This window comes from Tachypleus tridentatus, chromosome 12 (assembly GCF_004210375.1).
Source record: "Tachypleus tridentatus isolate NWPU-2018 chromosome 12, ASM421037v1, whole genome shotgun sequence".
NCBI lineage: Eukaryota > Metazoa > Arthropoda > Merostomata > Xiphosura > Limulidae > Tachypleus > Tachypleus tridentatus.
The window spans coordinates 4,885,404-4,901,307 of NC_134836.1; the positions used below are offsets into that span (position 1 = coordinate 4,885,404).

At 33.2% G+C, this 15,904-nt stretch overlaps 1 protein-coding gene across 12 annotated transcripts in view; it reads left to right on the plus strand.

Annotated features, from left to right (window-relative positions):
* The window catches only part of LOC143233119 (uncharacterized), a 124,165-nt gene that overhangs the window by 28,776 nt on the left and 79,485 nt on the right, over positions 1–15,904 (plus strand). Inside the window, exon 2 of one of the 12 annotated variants that reach the window (XM_076469053.1) lies at positions 14,808–14,990. The exons of the other annotated variants lie outside the window; for them this stretch is intronic. The gene's annotated coding sequence lies outside the window, so the exon portion shown is untranslated. The remainder of the gene's footprint in view (positions 1–14,807; positions 14,991–15,904) is intronic. 12 annotated transcript variants of the gene reach the window in all.

Consider the following 15,904-nt stretch of genomic DNA (forward strand, 5'->3'; position numbering starts at 1 on the left):
ATGAAACAGATAATTATTTGCGTTTCACGTCGGCGAACATGTTTAAAAATACTTTATTTTTATTTGCAAGTGTTTATAAAATTGTAATATTAAAACATTTTGTGCAATTTCCGAAAACATTGCGACACTCCCTTAGGGCACGAAGCGGTACCTTAAGATGTTGAGACACCCACTTTAGAAAGCACTACTCTAAGTCCTGTGAAAGGTGGTACAGTTTAGCCTAACAAAATTCATAGCATATACTTTACGCAGATACGGACTCTTCTTCTAGAGATCTTGCATCTGAGCAACTTAACGTAAAAAGAAAGTTTGAAATGCATGCTTATGTCAGAATAAAACTAAGTTAGCTGTTAGTAGAATGAAATAAGTGCTGATGTTAGTAATCGGGATTGTATTCTTTTAAATATCATCGATAACATGTACGATGATGTTGAACTTGTTTCAAATGTCTATGAATATCATATCGTTTTACAAAACCAATAGATGCTTAATTCAAACTGACAGGAATTTTAGTCAGCCGTCTTTTTTCAATGGTTTTCTTACCTGATTATGATTTAATACTATGGTTCGAAACGCTGTAATTATTAAAATAAGAATTGCTTACTGTAAAGCTGCCGTTATTTTATTTTTAATCATTCGGTTCCGGAGGTTCATCACTGACAATATAAGTCTACTACCACTGTTGATCTTAAACTGTTACTTTCTTTTGTAGTGATGTTATGTGTGCTTGATGCGATATTATTTTTACGTAAAGAAATAACATAGAAGGAACTGCAATATGTGAGTAAACCCCCATAACCTTGACACCACGTTGAGCTTGCCTGTTGGCCTCAGCTTCGAGCAATTGACTAATTAGCCAAGTTTCTGTATAACAGACGCATTTTAACTTGGCCAATCTTTGTTCATTAATAGGATATTAAATCACATTTATGTATTCGAGGATATTTTGACAAGTTAGGAAAGGATAGGCAATATATACTAGTTATATAGGAATGTTAAATTCATTTATATAGAGATGTGGATAGCGATGGTAGTATCACAAAATTGCACGAACAAGGAACATTTTTATATGCCATATTCTGTTGGTCTTTTAAAAAAGTGTTTTCGGTATTAATGTGATAACGGTTGCATTTGAAATAAAACAGTGAAATGGTTCTTTTACCAATAAGGTGGTGGTTATAATAGTAAAAGATACTAGTCCATTGTTTTTTTGGTTTTTTATAAGAGCAATAATAAAACAACCGTTTCTACCCATTTTCTTCATTCAGATATGCCATTTATAAATGTAGTAATTATCGAAGGATTTTTTGATATTTTACAACCGAAATTGAGAAGTTAATACAAATTGTCATCTATTTTTGAATGTTAGGCTTAATAAGAAATTATTCTGAAGACACTAAATATTTTATTAAGCTAAAATATTAATTATACGAAATTATATGTAGTTTAGATACTGGAGAAATATAAAAAAGTTAAGTTTTCAGGTCAAAACTTTGTAATAATATGAAGAGTAGTTTTGCCTGATAGTCAAACACAAGGGAATTCCCTAATGGTGATTCGTCTACAAAATGCATTGCGTAGCTGGATCATGGATCTGTACAGCATAGACACAGGGTCCTGATGTATCTTGTGTAAAGCAGCTATAAGACCATAGTAGCTGACGTCTGTGTAACATAAACCAGCGTTCTTACGTAATGTTCCCAGTAGCTCAGCGGTAAATCTTCTTGGCTTACAACGACAGAAATCAGGTTACGATACCCACGGTCGGAAGAGCATAGCTAGCCTATTGTATGGGTTTGTGCTTAACAAAGTAACTCTTCCTCCAAGTGGTTCAGCGGTGATTCAGATACTCGTAGTGGGACAGTACAGGTGTACTATGTACTTACCAACAAAAAAAAAAAAACGCGCAGAATACCTCGTGAACATCTTAACTATTAGGTCTGATGATGACATTTCTGGTAAATCCAGCACAAAGTCACCTTCTAACCGGTACTTGTTGATTGGTCTCATCTCGTATCATGTAGTTGTGGGTATTACATGGCCATAGGGGTGGAAATTGATTTCATCAGTCCACAAAATGTAGAAGCCGTTTGTTATCCACTTAAACGCAACCAATAAATTCCACTGCTAAGTTCAACAGGAAGCAGTTCTTGTAGTGTTACAATCTAGCATGAAAACAATCTGTTTCAAATGTCAACCTTTATACAGTTTTCTGGAGTCGAGCAGTAGAACTGCCAACATTGAGTGTAGAATTTCCTTTGTATACTGTCTTGTCTGAAGCCTTAAGACACTTGTTCAACAACTTAATGTGGGCGTTGTGACCACGGCTCATGAATCACATTCCACACATTTTCCCTCACAAATATAGGGATAAGATTAAAGAAAGCCCTTGGATTATATGAAAAGTTCTGTCACGATAAAAGCCATTTCTGCATTACATTTATTACTGAATGCCTTTGCAAATGCAATGCAATCTTGGAGAGAAACTCTGTAGCAGACATTTCTCTAGCCAAACTGACGTGTCTGCCAGCTTGCATACAATTAAAGCAAAATTCCAAAGGTGTTACTAGCGCCACCAGTGAATATGTTTTCTACTCCTGTGTGTCTGCCTGCTAAACTCTAAACGTATGTCGCTGTTTGCAACTTAAAAGTAACGGCATACACAAGTAACTTCGTATTCACCCTGTTCATCTTAAAATAATGAAAACACTAACTTTTAGCTTGTAATTTCCTTCTAGCCTAACCGTTATCAGATATGACACGCTTTCAGAAACATTGCAATTGTTAGTTACGTTTCATCGTTCTTAAACGGTGTTGAGGGTAGTGTGAAGAATCGGGACTTGAAAAATAGGAGTCAGGTTCATTGGTGAAATATTTTTTGTTACTTTGTATACTAACTGTTCATGTAATTAATAAAAAAAACAACAGCTTCTAGTATCTTGTATTGAGTGTATTTTCAATTAGGCACATCTTGGGACTTTCTGGATGTAATTTTATAAGATGTACAACACAATTTTTTAAGTTATCTTAACCGTAGAAGAAATTAGATGCACAATACATGTCAGAAACACACCCCACTGAATAAATTGACTACAGATTCTTAGCAAACTGAACCATTTTTATCCCCTTAACAGTAAGCAGTTTTCTGTTTTCAAGGCTACTAACTGCAACATAGAATGCTTTTCAATGGTTTGTAGAAATAAATCGTTAAAAGTAATTTGTTCACAAGGTGAATATTCTTTACATAACCTGTACTTATCGTAAACATTCACTAAATGCCTCAACTGTTACGGAAGCAAAAAGTAATCAGTTAAATACTTCTAAACCAGTTATAGAAAGGTACGTAATATTATTTTAAAAACAATAATCGTTGAGATGCAGCTTACGAAAAGAAGTTAGAGACGAGTATTTTGACCAAATACACGGTGAAACGTACATCTTTTTATTAATTAAGCGCGTGACTCCTATGGTCGAGTTTCGCGTCATATTCCCCCCCCCCCATACGTTTGTGCAGCATGTCGTATATTGGCCGAGCTGATGAGCCCTGGTATTGGTGAAAGGCCTTGTCGGCGATGGATACACTGTGGCCAACATATTCTATTTATTTTCATTCCACGTTCTTATGATTTGCTGAGAGTTAACCAAAAATGTTCTAATTAAGTAATCATATGAATTATTTTAAAACCTTTTATTGTAATTCGTTTCTAGTACATCATATAATGTAGTGCTGTACCAAGTATTTCGGGGAGGGGCCTCGGTATCATTCTGATTCTGAGTAAAGCGTTTAAAACAAGAGAGCGAAGCCGTAAAAAAATATTTTGAGATTCGAGAGAAGGGCGTATGTTTAAGGCATCATTCCTACGTAAACCATAAAAGTCAGAGCCTGAAGAACGTAATAGTTTTGCAAGACTTAACGTACACGTAAAGTAAGGATACTAATATCATTCATTGGTTATTAAAAGATTTATTGTGCTGGGTTTAGGACTGACGTTAAAATGTTTATAATAAATTTTACATATGGTCTAAAGTCTGTAGTTATTTTCTCTGTGCGTGTTACGATTATTAGATACAAGGATGTCTTGAATCTAAACCATACATCTCGGACGGAATACACTCACGTTTTCATTATTTTAATTTTGACATATGAGGGTCGTCATCCGTTTCTCCAAAACTGCATTCGGTACTCTAGAACCGTAAGAAAAATCTCACTATTCGGTCAGATATGAGTTGGTAGGGGGCGCTGTTCTTTAATTAGGTGCTGGCTTCAAGGCCATTTTATGTAACTTCAGTTAGCTGGTACATTTGTTTTCTAAAACATAAAGATTACCTCTAAACATTAGTTATATTTTTGATTAATTAATTTGGCCATTCAATTATAAATTCAAATTTAAATTACTAGCTATTTGAAATCGAATTATATGACAGTAAATCGGAAAATCGTCCGAGATAAGTTATCATACGTAATATGACCGATGTAGGGCATATATCAGATCAATTTTTTTAATTGTCTTATAACAATGTATTCACACTGAGGTTTTGGGCCGGTCTTATGCTTGCTCTTAGTAGCTACTGTAAATCTTTCCAGCATATTGACTTTGATGGGATCTTTTGTTTATTATGTTGGAAATACTGCTTGTTTTTAAGATTACAAAACACTGTCCATAAATATAATGAAAAATGTATAGGTGTTGATTGTAATATTAAAGTATTTTTCGACAATTTACATGGTTGGAACAATTCGGAGAAAGTTATACTTATGAAGTGATTAAATGCATGTGAAAATTAATTATCTGTATCCAGATTAAGAAAATTGCCATATTCAAATATTATTAGTTTCAAAGAAAATATATGGGGGGGGGACTTTAGATGCTCTGTTTATTTAATGAAAAGCGTGTGCAAGAGACAAATTCATGTACATGACAGTACGATTTAAATATATGAAAGTACTATAATTAGTGCTTTGTTACGTATTTGACAGCCGAACTATTTAATAAATCTGAATTCATTCATTAAATACATTTATTATGTGTTTAGTAGTTTCATTCAAGATATTTTCCTGACTTTAACTTCAACCCATCTCAAAATCAAAATATAGTATTACAAAACAGCATATCAAGTTTGACAACTTCACTTCTAACTTTTGTCAGATGTGATAGAAAATGTTTCTAAATCCCACTTCGCATGTATTTATGAAAAGTTATTGTATGTTAGAACTATTTATATAAAATGGAATTCATGAAGCTCATTATATTTGATATAGACTTTTACCTGAACTCTCGTGAACGTTCACAAAACATGCATTTCTTTACGCTGGTGCATATTGATTTCGAATGTCTGCCACGGGATTTCTATTTTAAATTTTAAATAAAAAATAATATCTCCTGGAAGACAAAACTAATATAACGCGCCAGTTCTGGGCAATTGTACATTTTGAGACTTAACTACGAAGAGGAGATTTTTAAAAGGCTACTTCGCCCACACAGAAGTGGTGCCAGTACTTTGAAAGGCTTATTAATACTAGTACTTTAGTTGCCACCGTAATGCAAAGTGCAACTGCTATTCCCGTGTAACAAAGTTGTTCTTTATTAAAGGGTTTTAATAGATGAATTAGTACAGTAATTCTGCTTAATTTGTGTTTCAGATTATTATGATTAGCCATGCTTGTTTTATGGAGTAAAATAACCCGATAATTAAGATAGAAATTATTATATTTGGAAGTATTATCACTGAAAGATATGAATAAGAAATGTTTTATCGTGGAAAGTAAGTAGTTTTTAAGAACACTTAATACACGGTGTACCCAGAAAATGGAACATTTTATCTATTTAAAAGTACTATTATATAGAATAACTTAAATGTATCTTTAAAGTGTTGACTACAACATCCCTACATTACTATACATTTGATTTATCATTCTAAACATAACAGATAAAATACAGTTCTCTGGTTTCAGTTTTGTATATTTTGTTCAGAAAGTATATAAGCAGAGAATGTTACAATTAAACTCGTACACTGGAAAGCATAGTTGAGACGAGCATATTAAAGTTAATATTTTAGGTTTTTAGTGATAAGTGCTTAAGATCTGGCATTGTTGTTCAGAGTGTCTTTAAATTTTTGTACTCTGTTGTACCAGCACTCACAAATCACAAATGTTTGTATCGACCTTGACGTTTTATTGCTTGTTAAGTATAGTGGGATATGGTTAACCTTGAATGCTTGCAAAAGGTGCATAGTACACTTTGGATGTTAGTGCGTAGGTATCTATTATCTTTTTTTCGGAAAAGTAAATACACACGTTTTGCTTAAACATTTGAACTGGTATAGAAAAACACATTTGAAAAGTTAGAATTTAAACAAGAATGGTTTAGCCGTGTTAAATCCATCTTAAACAGAACATTCTGCATAAAGTTAAAGTTTTACCTTTCAGGATTTTCCTATACAAAGTATTTTCTGCAATACCTCTACATTTTGTAGATTAGATGTTCTCTTTACATATTCAGGTACACTGTGATAGTTTTACAGAATTCTAAAGCTGGTAACAAATTAGATTTTCTTGCATGCACTGTTTAGGTGATGTTAGTCAATCGATTGGATAAGTATATGAAGCTATGCTGGCTGGAGAATTCTGAAACCATCTACAGTTGTAAAAGAAGGGTATTTATTCTAAATCATGAAGTATGATTTTCGCGCTCGCTATATGTTTGTAAGTAGGTTTACAGCGATTACGTTAAGACTGAGAAAACGCCTCGTTACAATTGGAATCATTAGTACCAACATAAAAGAACACTTATCAAATAACATTGGAGCATTAGGCTAAAAGCAACAATGAGGAAACAAAGAAACCCATTTGTGTTCTAAAATTGTTCTTGAGTAAAATTCCAACTGCTTTAATTGCAAGAACTTTCACTATGTAGTTAAATGAAGGTTTATCATTAAGAGTATGATAAAAATTAAAAGTACATTGTCTTTCTCCACACTTTTAACAGTTTAACCTTAACCACTTTTAATGATTCTTTGCGGTATCGTATTTCAGTATGACTGTACTTTCACACTATAAATCAGTGGTTCCCAACCTTTTGGCACTCGCGACTTGAAAATGTAATTGATGAAATAAAATTAATGTTATCCCAAGCTACTTCTAACAAGGCTGCGCGACCCACCGGTTGGGAACCCCTGCAGTATAAATAGAGGGAGAACGGTAGAAACACTTTGAAGTAGGAGAGAGCTGTCCAAGTTAGGCAGGTGGCTTTCCGAATGCGTAAGGTTGAAAGAAAAGTTGCGAAATTTTCACGAGGTACTCTCGTGTGCTCCCGAGCAGACAAAATTAAAATATATAAATTGCTTGGCCCTTACCAAGGACTATTAACGAAATGTTGGACCTATTGGTCAATTTTACGTTTACAGGGGGGTTTGTTCTAAATATTTTACTGCCTTTGGCGGAACTCCCGTATTATTGATTAGCATATATCACTATATGAATAAGAACAAACCCAGCAACGTCTAGCAAAAAATTTACTTTAGCAATTCTTTCCGTTTCTTAATTCGAACTGTTTAAAAGAAATAGATTTTCCTCGTGCTTTTTGTTTTCCCGTTTCAAAGATAACTGCTGTATTAAAAGGTCTTGTTTCCGAGTTTAACAGAACTTGTTTTAAAGTTAATCTTCATACACCGATTGTGTATTCCAATGTAGAAGACAAAGGATGTATAGCGAGAGATTTAACGATTTTCGAAACAAAATAGATAGAAAAGAAGTTTAATTGATTTTTACCACCCAAGGAAGTTGCGTACTGCTAAATCCTGTGTACGTCGCTACTTAAATATGTATAACATTTCATTTAGCTAAGTAAAAGATGTACAATTTAGAGTTCTGGCATTACTTCATACTATTAATTCAAGTTTGATTCAAGTAATAGTAAGTGCAAATTTTTTTTTGAAAAGAATAGTTTAGGGTTAATAATATTGCAAAATTAAAAGACTTTAGTTTCACGTACTGAATGAAGTAATTTTTCCTAATACAGTGACTTGGTTGTATGTTGTGATAATATCTGAGGTTACAAGGTATTGGCATCTGAAGGTTATCGGTGAAGTTTTCGTACAACTGCTCACCTTTCCTGTTGTTACACGCCTCAGTCTGAGTGGTTTAATTCGAAGGAGACTTGTGTTATTCCTACATAAAATATTTCGCGATACCACTGCTAGATTTATTGCCACGACGTAATTTAATTTCGGATTTGCAACGCACGAGTCTAATAGTTTTAACTCCATTATCCTTTTTTTTTTTTCTTAATGCACAAAGAACCTGAATTGAACTTGGCGTATAGTTTTATATAATTACTTTTCACTAAGCACTCGACCTTTTATATTTATGTAAATGCTAATCAAAACATTTCGCTTAGTGAGCTGAAATGTTACGTGTACTGTTAGACTGGGTACATTTAGTAGTAGTAGCAGAAGCGTGCGTGCGTATGTGTGTACACACACACACACACACACACATATATATTAATTGAGGCTCAAAGGTGTCGTATAAATAAGTCAGATAATTATCTTAATAGTGAAATACATAATTTAATCTAAACTTTACGAATGTTTGATTGCGTTTAAGTTACTGGATGTAGTTATATTATCAGTAAAGATATTCAGAATCCAAGACTAAACCGATACATAGCTGTATAATTGATAGTTGTTATAGTTTTGCAGTTTTACACATGTATACGTTAAATAACATAGCAACTAGACATAGGCACATTTAATAAAACGACTTAAGTAATCTTAAATTAATAAAGCTTACGAAATAGAAACAACGAGTTTGGGATAAGGCTTGCTGTTTAACGTTGATTGATTAACATTAATCCCATATCACAGAACGTATATGGTTTTCATAAAGGAGATAATAGCAAGATTTGGTATTAACGCTAAACAGCAATGTAAATAACCTTTGCATCAGACTGACAGAAAGTAAAAACACCCAACAATAGTAGATTTGTAGGTTCTACAAATTCATTAAACCAATATTGTGTTAGAAGGACAAAAGTTTATATTAATAAAACGGTGAAAGGGTAAAATGCATATTTAACAAGATATCAGTCTTGTACATTGTTTCTACCAAAACATTTTTCCCCTTATCTTGTTACATCCGTTGTCACTCACAGTCGAAGTTTGATTTGTTTGTTGAATATAGTGTAAAGCTACCCCAGAGCTATATGCGCTAGTTGTTCCTAGTTTGCCATTGACAGATTAAACTAGGGAAGGCAGTTAGGTCTATTCTCTTCGTGTTAATAGAGTAGAAAGACTTACGAGGTCTGTTCAAAAAATACGCGGACTGTTTGAATTGCGCGGCTCCAGTTGGTTCCAGGGGAATCCGCTTGGTGTCGCTAGGTTCGCACAGATCAGCTGATTACGACGCCATTTCCCGATTGCAGATATCTTCATTTGTGTATTAGCTACGCGGGTTTAAGTGAAGTGCGATTTTTTTCGTTTGGCGGATTTCAGAACGAATGACCTGAAGGAGCAACGACTTGCTGTGAAATTGTGTGTTAAACTTCGAAACTCTGCGACTGAAACTTTTGCTATGCTTAACACGGCTTACGGTGATGTTGCTATGAAGCGTACGGCATGTTTCAAGTGGCATGAACGTTTTAAGGATGGTCGACAGTCCATTGAAGATGATGAGCGTCCTGGATGTCCTTCCACGTCAACTGACGACCCACACGTCGACAAAATCAACACCCTGGTGCGGGCAAATCGACGTCTGACTGTCAGGGAGCTTGCTGAAGAGTGTGGGATATCAGTTGGATCTTGTTACGAGATTTTGACCGAAAAATTGAAGATGCACCGCGTTGCTGCGAAATTTGTGCCTCAGAACACGTGAGTTTTTGGCCAAACACTCGATCACTGTTCGTCCCCCCCCTACTCACCTGACCTTGCTTCTTGCGATTTTTTCTTGTTCCCCAAACTCAAAAGACCCTTGAAAGGAAGAAGATTTGAGACGATTCCCGAGATTAAGGCAAATGCTACGAAGGAGCTGGAGCAAATTACAAAAGAAGCTTACCAGGACTGTTTCAACAAGTGAAAACACCGTTGGGATAAGTGTGTGCGTTGGGGAGGAGAGTACTTTGAAGGGGTTCCAGACCTGTAACTTCTAAATAAAGTACATTTTGTTTTATGACGTCAGTCCGCGTATTTTTTTTTAACAGCCCTCGTACAGTGACATTATAATGTGACCGCGGCTGAAAAGGAGAGAATGTTCTGTGACGGGATGCGAACCAGCGACACACAGGATTGCAAGTTACGCGTCCTAGTAACTATACGCGCCATGCCAAAATGGGTAAACCGAGGAAGAAACATTGATAAAGTAAACAAAATCACATGGAAAGGGTTTAAAAACATAAATCCAAACCTATGAATAATTTATTAGTTTTAAGTTACAACAAAAACAAGCAGAAACAAAAATAAAATCCAACCAAAATCGCTGTACTAATTGAAAAGATCCCAGGGTAATAGCTATAATATGGGATTATAAAATGTACCCTAGATTTTTGAGGTGACTGTGGACGTAGGACCCATATTGCGGTGGGGGATACATGTCTATTATTCTTACCTACGATTGGCCAGTCTCCCCTAACAAATAGAAGAGTAGCAATAGATATAGAAATTAGGAGAACGAAATGTGGGTGCTACAAGCCCACAGCGTCCCATATCTATAATCGCCCCTTCACTGCCCGAGACAGTTGTGGGTAGGTGGCTGCACTCTCAAGTAAAGAAAAAATTAATTAAAATAAAAGTAAGAAAAGGGAAATAATGCACTACCCTTTGGGGGTAAGTAAGTCAAAAACTTACCTCTTGAAGTTAGCATTTCAGCCCTCAATATGGTAGAAAAGCACTAATTGACAGCATAGCAAACAAATTATACCATTATGAAACATTCCATTCACCAAGCTTATTGTGACTTTCATGTTCTAAATAAGCCTTTATATGGAGCAAGGTGTACATCCACATAAAGTAGTGCCATGTTGTTAAACAACCTTATTCGTAACTAAAAATAGTTATTAGAAATTTTAAAATTTTTGTAATTTTTATTTCTTTATATTTATTTAATACATTGTTATATTTGTTACATAATAGTTTAATAATTTTATTTAAAGTATCTTTATTAAATCTGTTAACTATTAATCTTTATCAGTATTTCAACATTACTAATAAAATATTATAATTTATTACAAATTTTACAATATCTGAATAATTGTGAAGTTATAATGCTTATAAACAGAAACGTATGGTACACACTATTAAAAGAGGGTAAACCATAAACTGGAAAGGCAAAATATTTTCTTTTATCAAAAATATTTACATTGATCTCCTTATCAATTATTATTTATTTATTATTTTCTTTTGATAAAATAAAATTTTGCCTTTTCAATTTATAGCTTACCCTCTTTTAATAGTAATGTACCATACCCATATCCTTTTGTTATAAGCTTATAACTTCGCAGTAATTCAGATATTGTAAAATTTACCATATTTAAATTTACAATATTTAAATAGTAATGTTAAAAAAACTTATACACAAATTAATAGTTAAAAGATTCAACAAAGAAACAAGTTTATAATATTTTGGTGTAACCTATATGATAGGTACAATTTATTTAAAAATATTCACATAGTATACAGTTATGCATACACGACAATATAATCATACTACTCTGGACTATATCACACCGCTAGAAACCGGATCTCGATACCCGTGGTGGCCAGAACACGGGTAGCTTTGTGCTTAGTTCTAAACAAATCAAACCAAATTGAATCATATTTAAAATTAAACTAAATACTAAATTTGAAGACGTTCAAAATAAATTATTTATATATAAATCCCACTAAAGCTTACTAAACTAAGCCAGGAAGCTAGCTGGGTGCATGAGGAAATTTATCTAATTTACAATCATAGGTATAAAAAGGTTTTCACTTTAAGTGGTTCTAGTTCAGTATTCAATATCTTTAGACAGGGCTAGGTCTATACATATTAAACAAATTCCACGAAGTTTAATTTTATATAACAACATGTAAACTGGCATCAGTATGGCACTGTTGTTTTCTTATGTGGTCGAAGTATGTGCAGCCAGATTCTTAGGGTATTTTCGTTGCATTTTGCTAAAAACCAAATAAAGATCTAAACTTAGTACTTTTCTGTTTGATTATAACCACACCCAATAGTGTACCGTCGGTTCCAAGCACAACTTCTCTGCCATGTTTAAGAAGCCGAGAACAGTGGTTTTAGGAAGCTTAAACGGTCGTGTATATATTTTCCTGGCAGAATCACCCAGCAGTATCTGCAAGTAGTGTTGTTTTATACAGTAATAAAGGATATTCACTTTTGAAAACAGTTGACAGAGAATATATTTTAAGTATAAAGAACACTTTAACATTCAAGGTTCGTCAACATACAGCGTTTCCAATTGCTTAAAGAAAATTACTAATAACCTTCTACATGTAAAAAAATGTGTTAGTTTTTATGAACTGTTATATTAACAGAATTAAATATATTTTAAACTTTTTATAAGACACTTTCTGTTTTCTGCCTAATATTAAAAATATATATTTTTGCTGCACAACTTCACACGGCAGCGTACCGAGTGGATTTTGCAAAATTTAGTGCACCTTCAGAGGAAGATAGGAGCTGTCTGTTGAACGAAACTTGAAAGCTGGTCATGGGAATGGCGTGTGACGCAGCGTTAAGCGATACGAGTCGGCAAAATTGTATATATTTTATCGCAAATCTGCTTGATTTGCTTTATTTAAGTGATATTAACACGAGCGAATATGTAAACGGTATGCAACTAGTGTTGGTGAACAGCTTCGAAAATAGACTAACAGTTGGTGTTGTTATTTAAAAATGACACTTTCTGAGAGCCTAAATTGTATCTATTAAATAATGTACTATCGCACAGTAATGATTGTTACCTGCCAGATTTTGCAAATACAGGTTATAAGTTAGTGTTATTAATAACACGTATAGGTAGTTTTCTTTTGTTCAATTCATTTAATATTATATCTGAACATTTCACATTAAAAGTGTAAGACATATAATATTCATACAATAATTTTCATTTAAGTTGTCATCGTGGAAGATGATATTTTAGGTATTAGCGCAATTTTTTTTCAAATGATTTAAAGTACTGGTACATAATTCTGCACAGCTTAAAGATACTTATTAGCACCCACATCAATAAATTTTGGAGACACTGGCGACTATGATTTGAGGTACCACAAAGCTCAAATTTTGTTCTTTAGAGTACATTTTTTTAGTAGTAGTATGAAATTTGAATTGTTTCTTACCGAATATTTTAAACTTATTTTTTTTCATATTGGTGTTAATATATCGATCATAAACCGCCACGTAAAGTTACCACGATTCCTATGCAAGAATATATAGTGCCGAAATTCTTATATTCTTGTAATATATCCATAACATATTGCCCCTTACTGCTATAACTAAGAGCATACAAATAATGTAATTAGGTTTAGGACCCATGGACACCTACAATTTAACAATGACTTTCATCACGAAAGTTTTATTGATCCGCATGCGTTGACGTGGATTTTTAGGGAGAGTTCACATAGAGCGAGTGATGTCAAGTGTCTAATATGATGGCAAATATCTGATGAGAGCGTCGCGTGGAAAGTCGAGTTTTTCTGAACTCTTTGGTTCAAACGATTAATACGGTTAGGTTTGAAAGAGGAAGACGTGAACTTTATATTTACATTTTGAAAGACGCCAATAATCATTACTATATTTAACACTCCTACGAAAAGTGGGGCCTAATAGGCCCCAGAGCAACTTGAAAGGTTATTAATATTAGGCTAATAAATTTGTATTTAAATGAAATTGCCATTTCATTTGATTCATTTCATCACATATAGGCCCCACTTTTCGTAGGAGTGTTAGATTAAAAATATAGTTGCTGGATATTTTATTATATTGTTTATGACAGACTAAATACAAACTGAAAGATGTGTTCATCTACTGCAGTTTATATTTCTATATTTTTGTTTCATATATTTTAATTTATCCTGGTGAAGTCCACTAACATTATATATATATATTTTGGTTTCTACTCTGCATATTTTTTATGAAAACGCTTTCTGTTCATTAATGCTTGTAGTTAATGTAATACGTGCTGTACCATGGTATTTACAAACTACTGTTATCCTCGGATTTTGTTCGCCTTTCGCATTTTCATAAAATAAACCTTTTACTTTGTCTTTAGATTTAAAACGATGAAATATGTTCTCACATACAAGTCTTAGAAGATCTTACTATTTCGTTAATGGACATGTAATACGTTTTACCGTACTAAACAAGCACTTAGCAGTTAATAAAATATTACCAAACAAATATTCACACACACCCATGTAATAGGCTTTGCTCAGCTCCGTTGTTAGATTTGAACTGGAATGTTTGCTCTGTCTCGACTAAATAGTTTTTTTTTTAGCTTCACCAATAAAGACACTGTTAACTGACACCAAACTTGATAAAACATTTATTTGATTAATAATATTTCATGTTTTATATAATTTTAAGTAAAAACTTCAGATATATATAGAAGGCTGATATCGGTTAAACAAATAACGGTCGTGAGAGTTTGTTGTTTTTCTTTCTTTAAAGGTGTAATGTTTTTCTAACAGTTTTAGCAATATCTACTACTAGGTTATTAACACTTGGCGTTTCTGTTGTCTTCCGATTTTTCACGCGCTCTGTACAAATAAAATTCACTCAGTGATGTAATGTGCTGTCATACATGTATGTACAGGTTTACAGATAGAAATGTACTTGGGTAAAGTGAGAATGGTGAAGGAGAAATAATGGTTGTGGATAATCTTGTCGAACGGTTGTGGAAGCTTTTGACTCCTGGGAATGTGGATTTCTGCACGGCATGAAGTTAACCTTCGGTTCCTGTGTGGATGATTGAATCACATTAAATTTTACTTGAAGGGTTAGAATATTATTTCTTATGACGTTATTAAAAATGAGTAATAATAGTAAATGTCAGTTAACTAAACAGAAATGGTTATTTTGTTTGCCAAGCAACTTCTAAACTAGTTATACAGACCAATATTTTTGTGCCAGTTAAGAGTTTAAGAATTATTTATTTTCTATCTGTATGTTGGTAAAATCATGTAAACTCGATGGTTTAGAATCTTGAACATAAAATACAATTATGTTTGATCTGTAAGTAATAAAATAATAATACTCCAGATCAAAAAATTGAATTATCAAGTTGTACTGCATTTGATACAGTGTTATCAGATTATTGTATGCCTTAAATGCACCAGTACTGCAATCCTACTGAAGGTTGAAAATAATAGTAATATAGTGCTATTTCTATTGTAAAGGAATGTGATTGATATATATGTATTGATGTCTCGTCAGTTTGCTCTGTTGCTGTAAGCGAGACTTTTTATCCCAGTACAGACACTTGAAAGATATTTTTTTGTATTTTGAATGCATGAATAACATTAGGAAATTTCAAAATTTTTATTAAGCAAATATGTGCAAGTTTTAAGTCCCTGTTTATTTTAATAAAACTCTCTTAGAATATCAAGTTAAGTAATGTGAAAATGCCGAGAGTTTGTAGAGACTGAACAACTTTACAGTTCTCGCAAATTATAAGGTAACATTTGACGTTTGGATACATTTTGTATATTGTTGCGAGTTTTGTATAGTTTTCATTCAGTATTTAAACTCGTTTTATTCAGTGTTTAAAATCACGTTATCTAAACAAAGCCACATCAGCATTTATATAAGAAATCATTAAGTAACAACTGTATTACTTATTTGTACATTTAACTAGGTGTACTTTTGTGTTTTTGATCTTATTAAATGTCAGCATATCCTTAATGAATCTGG